The 5,000-nt window shown below is 54.1% G+C and overlaps 1 non-coding gene across 1 annotated transcript in view; it reads right to left on the minus strand.

The window, feature by feature from the left end:
• The window catches only part of LOC124771394, a 1,905-nt gene extending 807 nt beyond the window's left edge, over positions 1-1,098 (minus strand). Inside the window, exon 1 of the ribosomal RNA XR_007013406.1 lies at positions 1-1,098. This exon is cut by the window's left edge and continues 807 nt beyond it. This is a non-coding gene — a ribosomal RNA (small subunit ribosomal RNA).
• Between the last annotated feature and the right edge of the window lie 3,902 nt (positions 1,099-5,000).

Genomic DNA, 5,000 nt, shown 5'->3' on the forward strand with positions numbered 1-5,000 from the left:
ATCTGATCGCCTTCGAACCTCTAACTTTCGTTCTTGATTAATGAAAACATACTTGGCAAATGCTTTCGCTTCTGTTCGTCTTGCGACGATCCAAGAATTTCACCTCTAACGTCGCAATACGAATGCCCCCGCCTGTCCCTATTAATCATTACCTCGGGTTCCGAAAACCAACAAAATAGAACCGAGGTCCTATTCCATTATTCCATGCACACAGTATTCAGGCGGGCTTGCCTGCTTTAAGCACTCTAATTTGTTCAAAGTAAACGTGCCGGCCCACCGAGACACTCAATAAAGAGCACCCTGGTAGGATTTCAACGGGGTCCGCCTCGGGACGCACGAGCACGCACGAGGCGGTCGCACGCCTTCAGCTCGCCCCACCGGCAGGACGTCCAACGATACATGCCAGTTAAACACCGACGGGCGGTGAACCAACAGCGTGGGACACAAATCCAACTACGAGCTTTTTAACCGCAACAACTTTAATATACGCTATTGGAGCTGGAATTACCGCGGCTGCTGGCACCAGACTTGCCCTCCAATAGATACTCGTTAAAGGATTTAAAGTGTACTCATTCCGATTACGGGGCCTCGGATGAGTCCCGTATCGTTATTTTTCGTCACTACCTCCCGTGCCGGGAGTGGGTAATTGCGCGCCTGCTGCCTTCCTTGGATGTGGTAGCCGTTTCTCAGGCTCCCTCTCCGGAATCGAACCCTGATTCCCCGTTACCCGTTACAACCATGGTAGGCGCAGAACCTACCATCGACAGTTGATAAGGCAGACATTTGAAAGATGCGTCGCCGGTACGAGGACCGTGCGATCAGCCCAAAGTTATTCAGAGTCACCAAGGCAAACGACCGGACGAGCCGACCGATTGGTTTTGATCTAATAAAAGCGTCCCTTCCATCTCTGGTCGGGACTCTGTTTGCATGTATTAGCTCTAGAATTACCACAGTTATCCAAGTAACGTGGGTACGATCTAAGGAACCATAACTGATTTAATGAGCCATTCGCGGTTTCACCTTAATGCGGCTTGTACTGAGACATGCATGGCTTAATCTTGAGACAAGCATATGACTACTGGCAGGATCAACCAGGGAGCTGCGTCAACTAGAGCTGAGCAGCCGGCCGCCCGGGAGTGTGTCCCGGGGGCCCGCGCGAACACGCAAGCGTCCGCTCAATCATTCTGCAAACAGGAGGAGGCTGAGCTCCCCTGCACAATACACCTCGAAACCCTCTCAGGTCCCGGCGGCGCGCAGCGCCGTCCCAAGTACTTGGTCGGGTTCGAGAGAGGCGCAATCGCCCGGAGTTAGGCGAGTAGACGCTTTCGGTGCGACCACCCGTGCTCCCAACTGAGCTTGCCGCTGCCGACAGAGGCCCGGGAGCGTGCTGTCGTGGCATTGCCGGCGGGAGACAACACGCGCCACCTACGGTGACCGGCAGCTCCAACGCCAGCGCCACAGAAGGACAAAAGCCCCACTTGGGTGCCGAAGCGAACTCTCCAAGCACAGCGCACGCGCCAACACATCCGCACAGCTGCGATACAAACCACCAGCGAGAACCGCTGGGGCGACCGAGCAGCAGACGGCGTCGCGGCGCCGAGCGCCGGGCGGCGGCGCATCCTCAACGCACACAGTCCTCAATCGGACCAGCACACTGAAGATGTCCACCGCGCTTCGCACCGGGCCCGCGAGGACCTACTTTGGCCGCACGGCGCCGCGCGCAGGGTGCGCCGGCGCGCAGCTGCGACGCCTGCCGCGTCCGTCGGCCGGCGCGCCTGCCACTGGCCGCCCCCACCAGCCGGCTGTAGCGCGTGCGCCCACGCACCGCGCGGCCAGCACGCCGGGAGGCGCCCCCTCACCGGCCGGGGACGGTCCCACCCAGCCACCGCCGCGTATCGCTTCACACCCAGATGCCGTTCAGTTTCGTCGGCATGGCATGGTGGGTATCGCTGGAACAACCGGTTAGTACCTCAACCTATCGTCGCCATCACCGATTCACCCCTAGCGAGAACAACCGCACCACAACAGGTTACCATTTGTTCATTTGCGTAACTTCACCAGAAAACGCAGGCGTCCATCGCCATTTGCAACTTCAACGATTATTGCATGCCTGTGTCAGGTGTCACGCCACACTACGTCTGCCCACATACACGCAACAAAATGTGCACGCCTAGACAATACGTGGAAGGTGGCCCCCGTACGTATGCGATGTCCATTGCTCGAACGACTGTCAACCGGCCTCTGTAGCATGTCGCAGATATGGAACGCGGTGCACCATGCCATCACGGTGTGTGAGGAGAGACGACTAGGTCCGAAATACATCAACAGACAGCTCATGCTGATCGCCATCACACGGCGTCCGTTCCTCCCACACGTCTCTATGGCGTACCACACTGCAATCCAGCTCTCATAGGGAGACGACACGTAGCTGCGTGCACAATATTTGCACTGTATGGTCCGCCGTTTTTGGGCGCAGTCGTTGTGCGGTCACACATGTGCCACGATGTATCATTCAGTACATAAGGACGAATGTGCAGTACAGATTGTGGTTCACGGCGTACGACATCAGCGGACAGTTGACACAGGCCCGCACCACAACGTAGCCTGAGTACGTCGCATGCGAAGGGCATTGAACATGCAAACTTCTCACCAACCAGCTTGCGAAGGCAGGGGGCAAGGTGGGGACGTGGGGGAGGGGCGGCATGTACGTCCTGCTGCCATCCACATTACAGTGTACAGCAGGAGCATGTGGAAAGTGAGCAAGACTTGCAAGGTGTTTAACATGAAGCGATACACAGGGGTGCGGGCAGTGCGAGTAGCGAACTATATTGCGAGGGTTGCGGGTGGGCAACACTACAGTAATTGAACGAGTCGTATAACAATTACAGAGCAGGTTTAGGCGACAACGTGGGTTACGTTAAGGCGACAACATGGGTTAGGTTAAGGCACAACATGGGTTAGGTTAAGGCACAACATGGGTTAGGTTAAGGCACAACATGGGTTAGGTTAAGGCACAACATGGGTTAGGTTAAGGCACAACATGGGTTAGGTTAAGGCACAACATGGGTTAGGTTAAGGCACAACATGGGTTAGGTTAAGGCACAACATGGGTTAGGTTGAGGCACAACATGGGTTAGGTTGAGGCACAACATGGGTTAGGTTGAGGCACAACATGGGTTAGGTTGAGGCACAACATGGGTTAGGTTGAGGCACAACATGGGTTAGGGTTAAGGTACAACATGGGTTAGGTTAAGGTACAACATGGGTTAGGTTAAGGTACAACATGGGTTAGGTTAAGGTACAACATGGGTTAGGTTAAGGTACAACATGGGTTAGGTTAAGGTACAACATAGGTTAGGTTAAGGTACAACATAGGTTAGGTTAAGGTACAACATAGGTTAGGTTAAGGTACAACATAGGTTAGGTTAAGGTACAACATAGGTTAGGTTAAGGTACAACATAGGTTAGGTTAAGGTACAACATAGGTTAGGTTAAGGTACAACATAGGTTAGGTTAGGTTAGGTTAGGTTACACGTTGTTGTACGGAAAGGTGTAGGGGGGGGGGGGGGGCGGGGGCGGCAGGTTCGTTGATAGTGATTATAGTAAGTGAATGCTTGTGACATGATCAGATTTGTCACGTCAGGATGCACCTTTGGCTTATTAGAGGCGGCGCTCCAATTCTATGCTTGTGTGAGACCTGTGTCTTTGACTCATGTCATTGTTTGTGCGCTGTGACAGGAGGTACTATTGTGATGTTGGGTGCACCGTTGTATAGGACATGTGTGGGTGTTGGTGCCTGGTCTGCGCAATGGTGGATGTCGAAAGGCTGGGATATTGTATTTTCCGCACGGACCTCCTGGTCTGGTTGTGATAGTGTGGATTGTGTAATGTGGCGGAGAAGATGCACTGGATGTTGTTCCATGCTGGTGCTTACATATTGTATGTGCGCCTGTTAGAAAGCAGAGAGTGGTGCGTGATCAGAGTGTCTGGCTGACGTGTGGTTCCCATTTTGGGCAGACTCTTTCAGCATGTATACGGACAGTTGTGTATATTTGCTGTAGTTTGATGGCTCTGCATTGATTACTAATCAGCGCGTGTGTACGGGTAATCTGGTTCCAGTCCAAAATGTTCCATCTGTGTACATTAGTGACAAAGACTCCCCCCATGCAGTGGGGCTCGGTCTGTTATAACTCTTCCGCGTAATATATTTGCCCCACGTTTTTGCGACTGCGAGTGCGAGTGCAACGCGCATGGGGGACCGACATGCTGATGGCTCGGTATCGGACGCCGTACAGTGAGCAACGCGATCGCGTCTCTCGCTCGTAAGTGGTACAGGTCGCGGCTCATGTATACGGACAGCGGGAATGTCGCATATTGGAAATAACTCTTCATGAAACGCAAGTTATAGGGGTGGATTGCACTTTACGAGTGCGGGAAACGTCCGCCGTTCATCCGCTGGAGGTGCGAGTTTGGCGGTTGGGTGGTGCACGAACGGGTGCGGGTGGCGTCATTGCCGTCCACGGCTTCGTGCGGCAGAGCCACTGGAGATTGGGTGCTATGGTCGACAGAGGCTGCAGCCTTTGTGGGTGGCGTCGAAAGGGCGGCCACTGTGGCGCCATCGCTGTCTTAGTCGGCTTGGCGTCTCATAGATGGCGGTAGCGTCGTTGCAGAGGTCATGTTGCGGGAGACCTACAGATGGCGGTATGTTTTGTGGTGCGGACGTAGTGTTGTCAGATGCGCATAGATGGCGGTATTGCATGTGGTGTCGCCCTATTTTCATAGATGGCGATACTGTTTTGCCGGCATGGGTGGCGTAGTTCCGTCGGATCCCTGTAGGTGGCAGTGTGCTATGTCTACTGTCGACACCCACGGCACCACTATCTATCTATCTATTTCCTAATACCTCGCCCCCCCCCCCCGCCCCTACAGACTTATCACCACACACACTAACCGCCCCGGGGACTTGCCAACGACACACCCTATCCCAAGTCTATTTTCTT

This window comes from Schistocerca piceifrons, unplaced genomic scaffold (assembly GCF_021461385.2).
Source record: "Schistocerca piceifrons isolate TAMUIC-IGC-003096 unplaced genomic scaffold, iqSchPice1.1 HiC_scaffold_936, whole genome shotgun sequence".
NCBI classification, from domain to species: domain Eukaryota; kingdom Metazoa; phylum Arthropoda; class Insecta; order Orthoptera; family Acrididae; genus Schistocerca; species Schistocerca piceifrons.